The 13776-nt window shown below is 36.7% G+C and overlaps 1 long non-coding RNA gene across 6 annotated transcripts in view; it reads right to left on the bottom strand.

Moving 5' to 3' along the window:
- Positions 1-13776, bottom strand: part of LOC110473922 (uncharacterized) — a 193478-nt gene that overhangs the window by 35599 nt on the left and 144103 nt on the right. For 5 of the 6 annotated variants that reach the window (XR_014957215.1, XR_014957218.1, XR_014957216.1 and 2 more), the window contains one exon: positions 1-13776. This exon is cut by the window's left edge and continues 28097 nt beyond it. This is a non-coding gene — a long non-coding RNA (uncharacterized LOC110473922). The other variant, XR_014957220.1, reaches the window with a different exon arrangement.

Raw genomic sequence — 13776 nt, 5'->3', positions numbered from 1 at the left:
GCTGCATAACACCACACAGGCTGAAAACCCTTTCCCAATCTCCCTGTCTCACAGCAACCCCAGAGGTACTGAGAGGCTCCTGCAGTCAAATCCAAATGAGAATAATCCCACCAGTGCACCACCAACCACTCTATGTCCTGCCAGTTTTGCAGACTGGTTTATAGTTGATATGCACCAGTAACTTCATGGCCCTTTTAGGACACCAAATGTAGGAAAGAAGATCTTGTTCTCACCAGAATTAGGGACTCCCAGGCCTCTGTCCTATCTCAGGTTTTAAAGTAGGAAAGAAGGTTCCCTGTATTTTCTTGCCCGAAATACAAAGACAGGATTATAAATTTACCTCTATGGAGGCAAAGAGTTTTAAGAATTTTTCTCTTGAAACAAGCATTCAACTTAGAAAAAAGTACTGTGAAACCCATCATATTAATCTCCATAAACTTGCAATTTCTTAAGGAAAGCACTTATTTACCTGATGTGAATTGATCCAGTTTAATAAGAATCTCATTTATTATTTATCTGCCTTATAAAGATTCTAACACATGAGGAAGCTGAGTAACTAAGTTCATACAGCAAAAACTTATTACCTGTTTTGCTATTCCTTGACTGTTTTGATGTTTGCATGCTGTGTATGTTTACAGAAAAGGTCAGACTCTCCAACATGATAATGTGAATTTAACAGAAATGTTGCTGGCTTCACTTTTATTGTACAGCAAAACTCTGAAAGGTTTAAATATGAATAGTTGGTAAGAATGAGGTCACAAATACCAAAACTCCATGGAGTTGCAACAGAAATACAGTGACCTGGTAGCTCTGTTTTCCAGGTCCTGACAAGGTTTTGATAAAGTGTGAAAAGAAATACAATTTCATTCCAGACCATGAAGAATCAAGGCATTGTTTACTCCCACCTGCCTTTTTTTTGTTGTTGTTGTTAATGGTGTGTTTCTTATCAAACAAAATCAACTTTCATCTTATTTCAGTCACCATTTGACATTCCAGTTGCATGGGTGTCTTTGGGTAAGCGCAAAGTATTTTTCTGTGAAGCTCAGCTCTATTTAACAGATTAAAGTGGATTCTAAAGGTTGAAGTTCTACCAACAAATCTCAAAAGAACAAAAATTTAATGCTACAGAGCCAAGGGCAATACCTACACCAGGCTGAATGATGGCATAGGACAGCAGGAGCAGGATCCAGGAGGCAAAACTGGAATCTTGGGGTTACAGAGAACCCTTTGTCAACAGCACAAGCACACAGATTTTAATTGGATTGCTTGTTTCCTCCAGGAATGAAGATCTGTGCTTGAGATTACTCATTTTGGAGGAGGAGGTGAAGGGAGGTGGAGCAGACACATGATGCAACATTTTGGGGTGTTGTGGGAAATTCTTTGCCAATCCTAGCAAAGATGCTGCTTGTTTTCCCGAGTGTCCTGCAAAAAGGCTACTTGACAAGTGTAATGATTTTTGACAAATTGTCAAAATCTTTGAGGTGACTCAGATCCTGTCAGAGCATTTTTCTCTCACCTCACACAAAGATTTTCAACTCCTCCTATTTTAACAATCCTAACAAAAAAAAATCATCAGATATTCTTTTGCTATTTTAAATGGCTATTGTTTCACTGTATTTAATCATTAAGGAACCAGAAGGGACACATTTCATTGAGAAATGTTCGTTTGACCCTCTGTAAACAGCAACTTGAAGCATTTTAACAGGCTCTTCAAACTGTTTGGGCAGAAATAAAGAAGCATCTGGTTTGAAGCACAGTTTCATATTGTATTGTTTATGTTGATAGCTTAAGTTCTTTGCTGTGCATTGTTATTTATGACAATTGAATGTAGAACATTTTTGATTCAATGAAGTGCTTTCATTCTACAGCATGGGAATAAGGCAATCTAAGTTGAGGTGACTTGACTGATTTCATTTAGAAGGTGGATTCCAGCAGGCCTATTAGTGTTGGAGAAGGGAGGGGGAAGGAAAGGATGGAGCAGGTAACTAGGGGTTACAAATTAAAAAGGGTGAGAAATCTGAGAAAGAATCCTGCTGATGGTATGGACTATATGAGAAATTTCTAGAAGTCACTAAAGCCATGGGAAGAAATTGCAAGAATCTTTCCAAACAAAAAGGCAAGAATTCTGTATAGATGTGGGTTTTTTTTTCCTTTTTTTTTTAACTGGGAAACTTGCAAGACATCAAGGCTTCAATCTTCTTGTCCCTTAAGCCAATAAAACACATAAAAATACATACATTTAAAAAATGTTTTAATTGTGTTTTTTGCATTATTTCAAAGTTAAGCGTTAAAATCAAATAATGCATATTAGAAATGTAAAATGAGTCAAATGCCAAAGTAACAGTGAAAAATAAATAACCAAAAATAACAGTAGTAGCAAAACTGTTCCATGTCAAAAAAGTTCCCAAAAAGGCTTTTCAGGACAGTGTTTTCACCAGACATTATGTATATATTAAATATTTGTATATAAATTTAATAATATAGAATTATCAAAAATACATCAAACTAAGTATTAAATATATTAATTAATCAAACCCTAATGTTGATATTCAGTAAATGTAAAAAATGGAACAATGAGCTGCTTCAGAGAAAAGTTTATGATTATTAAAGACATGTTAAAATCCTCTATTTGCTTACAAGAGAGTGTAGGAAAAGTCCTGAGGCTCTAAGGAAATGTTTTCTAAATATTCCAGAAGGCTTTAAGGGACAGGAACAGGTTTAGGAACTCTAATAAGCATTGCACATTTCCAAAGCAGCCAAGGAAAGCATTTATGATTCGGACTTTTCTGTCTAATTTATTCTGTCCCATGATTCTGTTTACTGCACAAAGTGCTGGTTGTGAAGCCAATGCAGCTCAGTTAATTTGATTTCAGAGCTATTTCCCATAGATCATCCACTAGGACAGAGCTCCTGCAACAGCACACTGAAGCCTGAGTAGCCCTAGTGCTTCCTCCCAGGCTATATGTTATTTTCTTAAAGACTCTTACTAGACTTTCTCTTTTCAGCCACGTATTCCAGCAGTATTCCAGTCAAAAGAATATAATGCAATTAACTTTTTCCTGTTGTAATGGTTGTATCTTCAACTTGTGGTTTGACAGAGCTTTTTAGTCAGGGTGAATTAAGCACTGTATGCCTCCTTTGCCTGTTCTCAAGACTTTAGCTCTCTGCTATTTAGTTCCCTCTCAGGCTGTTTTCCTTTCATTTGCCTTATTAGTAGGTAGGTCAGTAGCTGATGCCACCTACTGTGGGCATCCAAAGGCTGTTCTTTTGTTTCTTTTTTTTCCAAAAGCTTGAGAAGTTGCTACTTTCTTTAGTAGTGATTCACAAAAGATATTAAAAAATAATTTAAATCTCTTGTTAGGAAAAAGGTATTTCACCTTCCTTTGCAGCTATGTACACACCTTTCTTTAAAGTATGTATAGTTCCAGTGCTTCATCTGAATATCTTAATCTGGCAAAGGTAAGTAAAAATCCAAATGCGTTATAGGTATATGACTTATTAATTAACATTTTTCCATTTTCAGGGCTCTTTTAATCTATAATAGTCTCGTGATTTTTTTTTTTTTTTTTTTTTTTTTTTTTTTTTTTTTTTTACCTTCCTCTACCCAGAAACCCCTGGAAGCTGGGGAAGGTCAGACCTTGGCTGTGTTGTTAAGACAGAAGGACAAATTGGCATCCATATATCAGATCTGTGCTGCCTCCCTTGAGTATTTTTCCAGGAATATGAACAAATGCAGAAGATAATGTTGTACTCTGGGTCATGCTTAGCTGTATAGGAGCGTGAGGCAGTGTGTACATGTGCATGTGTACATATCTCAGCAGGAACAAATAAACTATTACAAGAAAAATCCATTAGTATAGAGGGAAAAAGAAAAAATAGTGTTAGTATGAAACATATTCTCAAATACTGGAATGATCAGACAGGCCCTGCACGTGTGTCTTTTTACTTTAAAGTCTAAGATAACTAAGAATTTTCTGATACTCTGCCATTCTTGTCTTTAATGCTCTGCTGTCATTATATCTGTCCCTTTCAGTGAATCACTGGCTTTGAGAGTGGTCCCACTAATGCCCTTTTTCTATATTACATCCTTTTTCCTACTGGCTACTACCTTATAACATCTTCTGAGTTCAAATTTGAAGCTCTCTTCCCCTGGCTTTCTTCTACTCGTGGGCACACTATGCAGCTATTACTCTGTACAGGATCACTTTTTTGCTGTTTAAGTTTTGAATTTTTGCCCCACATCTATCCTGTTCTGTGCGATATTCCTTCATCATGCAAGATGTTTCTTTGCTTCTATTGCAGATTTTGTTTTGTGTATTTCTATATCTACTTTTTGCCAGCTGACATTGCTCCAGTGCAATTCATAAAGGCATAATTACAGAGTATAATGAATAGACTTTTGCAGATTTAAGAGCATATTTTGGGACATACCTCATGCATTTATATTCTCTCCTAAAAAGAGGTTGCTGGCTTAAAGAGTTAGCAGTGCTAAATCTGTACTGATGTACTAATCTCTGAAGTTCATGGACAAGTTTCTCAGCTTAAATCACTGATGCAAAATGTGAGGTTGGAGGTCTCCAGATGACAATTTCAATACATTTTTTAGTGAGAATAGCTCTATGAATTTACTAATACTGGAATGACAAGGAACACCACATTTAATTCATTAAGTTGAATTTGTAGAATGACTGTGGTGATTTCCATTCTGTACAATCATATTCCCTCCTCATTTTGCTGGTTTTCTTGTACTTCAAACCCTGAAAAACAGCTGCACAATTCAGTAGAGATGCCCAGTGGTGTGTGGCCTCTGGAAGGCTTTTATAGTCATAACCATCTGCTCTGTATGTCAAACATACCTAGGCAAGCAGATACTCTGCTGCACCAAACCACTGTCAGGAATTGTTTATGCAGCAAAACCAGGCCTAAAGCAAAAACTAGTGCTCAAACAAAAATAAGTATGCATACTCAAAGCTATATTAGCAGACAAAAACTGTGTTGTGTGCAGAGAAATTGCAAAGGAGTAATGAATAGCCTTTAGTACAACACAAATCAATTCCTGTAATAGCTTGTTTGCAAGGCTCCATTCACCCTGCTGCATCCCCTCCTTCCCCTTCCAAACTGAAGCTGCATTCAGAATATCCATGCAGAATGACCACAGTTTATATCAGTGTAAACAAAATTTCCCCAGCCTGCTCCCAACTGTGCAAGATGCACTCAGTTATGTGTGGCTGAACACAAGAGTAGCCATAAGCATATATGCAATCAAATCAGTTGCAATGTATTGCAATACATCCCCTGTTTGACTGGTTTCCTCTCCATAAATATCAGATAGATAGATAGATAGATATCTCCCCATTTCATACCTCTCATTTTATGCATCCTAAAATTTTATTCCACTTTATAATCTTGTTTTATAGCATATACAATGTTCTCATCTTTTTGAACACTTCAGGAGGCTCCTATTTCTCTAAGCAGTACCTCATCTCCCAGTAACTCACAAACATAACAATTCATATTTCTCTGTTACTTCCTCATTTACCACTTTAATCTTTCTCTTTGAAATGAAACCAAGAATAAAAACACCCCAAACAGTGAATTAACTTGGATATGTAGATGTTCTCTCATGATGCTTTTACTCTGGGGACTGTATTTGTTAAACTTTTTCCTCTCACTCCATTTCATACAAATTTTGCTAAATTTTAAATTTTCTAAAAATTATTACATTTCATGTACTAAGGAACAGAACAGTCATATTTTCAAAAGCATTTATGCAACAAAATTACATCTTCAGCTGATTCTGAATTTTCCATGAGGCATTTCTTTCTGCTTTTGGAAACATTGTACTGTGGCTTCCAGGAAAGAACTTAAGTATCTAAATTGTTGCTGTTGGTTGGAAGTGAGGATCCAAAATTCTCATTTAGAGATCTTTACTTGCAAATTCTGAGCGCTACCAGTCACTTTATCATTTTCATTGCAGTATTTGTGTAAACGAGGCTAATGGTGCTTGTCATGAAGATAGAACTGGGACCAAAGTGAAATGCAGAGAACAGAAAAATTGTACTTCTGATTCACTTTGAAAGTTGAGTTCCTGAAAAAGAAATTCAACTGGCAATACACAGTTCTGTTCTGTTTATTAGCAGTAGCACCAAAGGCTACTCACCTGTTTCTACCAGTACAACAATAATTTGGACAGTAGGTGTTTGCATTTCTGGGTTTGGAATCTTGACAGCTTCTGTTGCCAGATCCTGCCTTCTTGCATTGCCTTTGACTGGAAAAAATAAAATCCACAATATGTTTAATTTTACTGTCTTATAAGGAGAAAAAAATCTCTTAAAATTACTTTTGGATTTTCATTAATAAGCTCAATAATCTCTTAAGAAGTCTTTGGCAAAGCAACCAGTAAGAATGAAGGGATTACAAACTTTAGGTTTTAATGAGGATTGGTTGTTTGGGGTGTTTCTTGTTCTGCAACAATCTATTGTCAAAAGAATGTGTATTAAGATTTCAGTGTCTAGAATCACAAAAATCAAAGTATGGTATTTGCAATCCTGCTCATGTAGGATTTGAACTGGACTAGTCAGATGAATGGTTTTAAATGTGTACATTTGATTTTGTTGGCCATTTTTCCCTTTGAATTTTTAGGCAGTACAGATTTTAAGGAAGGAATTTAGTGGCCAGCTGCCCAAATTAAAGAATAGGGAAAAGATCAAAGTAGTGCATATTGCTACTGTGGAAGTTATTAGCATTTGTGATACCTTATTCTCATGACAGAACAGAAAGTGGCATAACATCAATCTTGTTTTGTTCCAAAAAAATAATAAAAAGGGGAATTGGTACAAGTACAGCTGTTTTCATTATAATCTCAAGAAAGTAATGTCAGAGTCCTCTTCAGAGGCTGTAATGAAAGGACCTTTGAAGAGCTGGGGTATTCTTCTGTTAGTCACAAAGGTACTGTACGCAGTAATTCCTTTTCTTAAGAAATGGCTGTTCCGTTAGACCAACAGGAACTGATCACGAGGGTCCCACTATTGCTGAGATGGGGTCATGTAGAGTGGAAATATGAGCTCTATAACCCTTGACCCCTTTCCCTCTTTATTTCGATTCCTTTAACAATGCATGGTTGGCAGACAAAAACAATGGAAAGTTCCAATCTCTTTTGTTTGGCTTGGGAAAAACTCAAGCTAGCTCAGTTTTGTTTTTACCTAAAAGTATGTCTGGGTTTCAATTAAAAGGAGCTACTTTAAGTTTGCTAGTCTGTGAAACTTTGAAAAAAGCCATTGTTGCCCATCCATGATCTAAGCAACAATGAGATACAGATTCTCACAGTGTGTCACAGTAAAACTACGTCTCAGTTCTAACTGCAGAGGCTAAAAAAGGATGGGGTTAGCAAGCTGCATTTTTGAATTACACACCCATTCATGTCTACTTATTAAATCATTATTTTTAAAACAGGACATACTATTTTTGAAAGTCTGTGTCAAGGATATACTGGCAAAAGGAAGAACCACAAACAGCACAATAGCAAGAACTGGTACAACTTGGAAGTTTAGCAGGTGATGCCCTTAACCAACTGTCCACTATAGAAATGCCATAGGTTTTATTGCAGAGGGACTGAGAAGTAAAAAGTAGTTGATTCAGGACTCTTAAAACCATTGGATTTTGTATTATAATCCAAGATTAAAAACACCTATTTCTATTCTGCTCAGAGTTTCATGAACAAATGCATTATTTTACAGGTCTAGACTCATGAAGAGGTGACTATTTAACTTCATACTTTCTCTTCTTATTATACAACAGTTCAGTGTCTCCTTGATATCATACCTAGGTGCATGAAGCAGTGATTTTTTTTTTTTTCACAAACACCTCCTAAGGATCAGCTGGTAAAGAATTGGTCCATCCCAACTCACTGTTAATGAGCATTTGAAAGAACCTAGCATGATGAAGCAACATTCAGCTGTAAGAAATTTCTAGTGAAAATTTACACTAAACACACACGTTGCAAATCACCTGCAGAGAACTGTATGAGCTGACACAAATTTGTCCAGCACAAATTTGTCCAACACAGTGGGTATGATGAAATAAAGGAAGAGAACAATTGAAGTTCTTATCCTATTAAAACACCCATGATTTTTATAAAGTCAGCAGTTTATCTGTGCTCCATTTTGGTATTTACAGTTTACAGCTTTGGGTCAGTCCCCAGCTATATGACCTATGCTGGTCTCCCTGTCACTGGAGGCACTGGAAGACTTTTTTAATGAAAAGCCTAAGTGCTGCATTTTCAGATAGAGTGCAACGAACTAAACTATGAGGCAGCAATATATATATATATATATATTGCAGGATATATAATTACAGCTTTTGAAGGACCACAACCAAATACTTCTCAACAGTTTGTTATTTGTAGTTTTAATTATGCATTTCTAGCAAATATATTTCCAGGCATACAGCCTTAATTTGCTTAAGATAGCTCTGTAAAAGCCTTACTCTCCAAATTGTAACTAATTTTTTTTAAAATTTTTCTTAAGGGAAAGTTTACTTTTGCTTTGTATTATTCTTCAACCCTAAAATTAAAAATAATTATTTGATGAAATTTTGCAGTTCAAAAACAGTTCTTAAGATTAAGTTTGCAGTATCATACTGTGTCCTCAGTTCCACTGATAGAAAAGAATTTGTAAGGTGCAGCTCTGAGGAAGAAGTCACTAAAAAACAAAGTTTCAGGGTGAACTACTGTACCCACCCTTGGTACAGTTTTGTTACTGGAGTAACAATAATTTAATTTAAATCCAATTATAGAGAAATGTTTACATTAAGGATTACTAAACTTGGAATTTCTAGGAGTTGTTTCACTTTCAAGCTCAGCCTGACAAGATAATAATATTATGGCTAGACCTAATCTAGCTAAAAAGAGTTTCATAGGTTCCTTCTGAATAAGACAAAGCATATAATTTGTTGGTCATTGCCAAGCATTTGACCAGTTGCAAGAAAGAAAAAAATGGTGGTTTTTTTTTAAATAGAGCTCAGTAAAAGAGGAGATGGAGTGGTTCTCCTTCTCTGTGTGTACTGAAAGGAAAACATTTGTTACCTTTTCCACACAAAACTGAGGTACAGAAGCTAAAGGTGCCCAAAAAGGGAATTTCCCAGGTACACACACATTTCTTGTCCAGAATAGTACCACCTAGGCAGTAAATTCCTATAAAATGCACAGCTCTAAAATATTATATTGTTGACATCTAGCAGTTTGATCAAAGCCCACACATTATTATCTTGTTGTTTGAAATAGAAATACATCTTTTTTTCTTTCTCTTTCTTTCACTTTTTTCTTTTTTCTTTTTTTTTTTTTTTAATTCAAAATTTAGGGAGGCCATGGACCAAATTTTACTCCTGGATGTGTGTGTGGTTTCCATTGCCTTTTGTGAAATCTCTGGATAAGCCTCTGTAGGCAAAATTTAGCCTGGTGCATGGCTCTGATTCATCCTGTATTACTCTAATGTTCAAAATCTTAAAGAATATTTGGATATAATACATGAAAAGGAAGACAATGTCTGGAAAAGGATGGAGAACAATTATTCTCTGTTTCAAGGGTGAATTGCCTTAAGTGAGCAGAAATCAGTCACAGGAGGCTGCTTGCTTCACTTATTTTTCTAACTGCTCTAGGCAAATAAAGATTAAGCCATTCTTTTATCAGAAAAGCCCTCTCCCCTAATCAATCTAAATTGAAGGAAACTAAGAGATGCACAGAGGGTTTGTTGGGCAAGTTTAGGTTGTATAATGACAGAAAAGTGTAGGGTTAATTTGGATATATATTTCACTCCAATATATTAATCAGAAACTGAGGTCTAAGATAAACACCTGAAATACTTTGATAATTTACTGAATAGTTGATAAAGGACAGTTTCATGTCATCTGAATACATTTTCTATAGAGAGTCACTGTTTTAAAACATAGGTAGCTAAAGTACAAACTCAGCTTAGTTTCTCATACAAAGTCAAATCAGAATGGATAAAAATAATTTACCCTACATTGAACCCCTGAAATCCTTAATCAAATTTAATCCTGTTTCCCTCTTTTGAAAATCTCAACCAAGTTGTGCTTCGGAGAGAAGGAAAAGAGTTCCAGTACCCTGGGTTGTCAGGAAAGATTAAAAAGGCTAAATCTTATTTTTATACAAGTCTATACAAGTTCATTATTTCAATAATAAGCATGCTTTATGCACAATAATTTCAGACTTTGTTCTGCAAAACCAAAACTTAACTTATAAGCTATTTCTAAGCCAAACTCAAAATCACATTCATCCCAGTTTTCTCATAATAGAAATGACAAAAATAACACCTTTTTCTGAACTCAAGTGTGATTTTCCTCAGCCTCTGATGATCAGAATAAAAGGGAACAAAGCCTCAAACTACCCATAGTCTGAGTTTTTAAAAGGAAAATATAGTTTTTCTGCCCCTCTCCTGGCACTTTTTTTGGTTAGGAAAGTTTTCTTGAATCCTAGTTTTGTGTATTTCTGAAACTGGGACATAGAGCCAAGAATGCTCCTTGGTGAAAAATTTTATTTATACTTAAAAAGTCTTATTAGCTCTGCCAGAACAGTTTATATTTACAGGAAAGAGAGATAGCAACAGGGATGGTGAACAGCACAAAAGCCACTGCACTAGATAACTCATCAGTTAAGCAGCAATAAATGTAAGTGCCCATTAATTTTACTTTTTGTAAAGCCACACCTACATTGTGTTATCTCTTCAATGATGTACCTTTCAGCTTCCCAAAGGAAAGGATAGCATAGATGTTGTAGCACTAAGTTCTGAGTAAAATAGAGATTTTAATAACAGCTGAGTAAAATAGAGGGACCAAAGAAGCACCAAGGAGCATTACTCAGTGCAAACTTCTCTGTTCTACTAAGAAAAGGACAGCTTCCACCACAGCTTTTTCTTGGAGCCATGAAGAGCTCTTTGGAGCAGCAGTGTGCTTCCAGGAAAAAGGCTGATAGGGCTGGAGAGCCTCCATGGACATTTCCCCAAATACCAAATGCACCTGGGAGTTAGAGCCCCTGTTCCTGCCTCACTGTAGGGAACATGGGGATGGATTTCAGAAGTTGTGTTGCTGCAGTAAATTGCACTGATGGATTTACAGCCCTACCACAGCAACTGCCTTGGCTGGAGGCGAGGCACACACCACAATTTCTCCTTCTATGTAGTTGCCTTTGTAGTCCCAGATAAACTTTTTTATTTTTTCATGAAAACATAGCATTTTGCAACAGTCATTGAGCTCAGTCCAAAATATGCAGCCTTTCAAATAAACCACAGCATCTCAAACACTGACGAATTCACCACATCACCAATTTTTAATTGGATTATTCCATTTTCTTGACTCAGCTCTGATGCTGAACTAAATTTCCACAATAAATATTGAATTGTTCCAGTTGTTGGTATCAGTATTAAAATCATAACTGCATTTAATTCTTCTTGCATGTAGCTTTATTGTGCTGTAAATTTACTTCTAATCTCAATCCAAGATGAGGTCAACTGATCCTGCATTTTTTGCAGCGATTAGAGATTTTAGTACAGATTTTCTTCTGTGGAAAGTACTGTGAATTTAAGCATTCTATAACAAAATAATTCAAGAAGAAATCAGTGAACTGAAACACTGCTAAGGGTAAGCTAATTTTTGAAAAAGACAGGCATTCAGCAGCCCACATTTGTTAGCATTCTGGTGTCTTTCAAAATTAATTATTTTATTTCATTCCAACAGCAGATGAAGATGGTAAATTAGTTCAATTGCAAATGAGAACTCAGGAAGATTATTTTTTTGGCAGCATCCAGGAACTTACAGCATGAAGCACATCTCTCCCCACCATCTTCTGTCATGGGGAAAGGAATACTGGGATGTGTGTGTCAGTTTGGTAGCCTGAAACGCCTTTCAATTCTGGGTGTCTTCCGCTTTGCTTATGTCAATTGTCTACAATTACTTCAAATTTCAAACATTTAAAGACAAATTTGTGATATGCAAAACTGTCCAAAGACAGTCCAAATACCAAAGACAGCTCATTCTTGCTCATTGAAGGCAGGAAATTCACTTTTCATAGGTTTCAAAACACAGGGAGCAAAGCAGCTAGAAAAAGAGGCTGCCATCCTAGGATGAAGGCATATGGCACATTTATTTTTTTACCTAATTCTCCACCATATTGTCCCATAACAGTGGAAGAAGGGGAACTCCTTTTCAAATTATGCTCTTAAGCCCAAAGTAAGCTCCCCCAACACTGTATAAGGAGTGCAGAAATTTGCTACTTACACTGACTATATTGGTGGATTTCAGGAAAAGATCTATTGGGGGAAGAAATGAAAAGATAGAGGGCATTTGAAAATGAGTGCACTTAGTTTCACTTTTAAGAAATGGAAAGGTAGTGGAAGAAACACCAAGTGCTAGTCATCTTTGACACCCTCATTATTAGGAGGTTTTTAAATTTTATTCTTGTGGCTCATATTCAACCTGACAAGTCATGTAGCGATTAAAAATTGGAATGCTGCAACAACAGTGTTAGAATTAGGATCAGTGACTGGTTTAACTCTCCCTGACAAGGAAAGCCTGGCAAATGACTCGGTTCCAGCCAGTAGGGAATCTTCAGCCTCACTGCGCACTGCCAATGCATCCTGACATGTCTTGCCAAGACAGCCAACGTGGGCCTAGCAGATGCCCTCAGAAAGTTTTCTCTTCTTGCCTTCCTTGCTCCTATGCTGGTCATGTTGGACTCCAAACTAAATGTTAGGATGTGCTAGGTGCATTTTCTAGAACTTGCAAAAATCCTGGAGGTAAGAAATCTGGCTTATGGAAGAGCTTTTTCTTCTTCAACCTTCTGGAAAAACAGAATTTTTGCAATTACTCAACAACATGTGTGGGAGCCCAGATTCAGAGCCGTTGAAGTTTCTAGAAGGAATTACCGTGGAGCAATTACACGATCACAGTGGACTGAAACTTCCTTTACAATATGTGGGTTCTGCCGTGGGTTCTACAGCATTCAGACAGCCTCAGTGATATATTCAGAAAATTATTTTGGCTCCGCTGGTATCTCTCTTTCTCTCTAATAACATGCTGCCCTTTCTGCTGTATAGTTGCAGGACAGATGTCTTTGACTGATGTGTTTGAGACATGGGTGGCTTAATAGCTGTGTTATAATAATGACTGATTTTTGGTGTCCTGGGAGAACATCTCTCTTGACACTTCAGATATAAAAAACAAGTGACATTTTGAAATAAACAAGGTTTACAGGTGGTAAAATTAGCACTCAATCTGTCATCCTGCATGGAAGGTAAAGCCACAGACACCAGAGGATATAAACCAGAAATTATATTGAGGCAAGCAGACTAAAATTAAGAGTTTATTATGAGGAAACTAAAATGCAAACCTTACTCTTCCTTTCTTCAAAGTTGTTGCAGTAACTGGGCACATGCATTAAATGGTATTTCCTGGGCAGAAGGGCAAGGATGGGAACAGAGTCTGAGGAGCCACAGTGGAACTCTTGCATTCCCCAGGCAATATGAGGTTGGATTCCTTGGCAGTTCTCCTGGGGGCAGTTTGCAGCACCAATTTTAGCAGGTGGGCAGTTTATTCATTTCCTTCATTTTCTTCACCTCATGCAAAGGTTGCAAGGGATGGGTCTCACCTTCAGGTTGTAGCTTTGTATCCTTTCTGTGGCCTTTCCATGCCAGAAGCTGAGATTGGTGGTAAGATTTTAGCCAAATATAACACCAGTAATACCCATGGCTCTGCTGGCCAGAGTAC

This window comes from Lonchura striata, chromosome 9 (genome assembly GCF_050655825.1).
Source record: "Lonchura striata isolate lonStrDom1 chromosome 9, ASM5065582v1, whole genome shotgun sequence".
NCBI lineage: Eukaryota > Metazoa > Chordata > Aves > Passeriformes > Estrildidae > Lonchura > Lonchura striata.
This window is presented reverse-complemented; position numbering and strand designations above follow the sequence as displayed.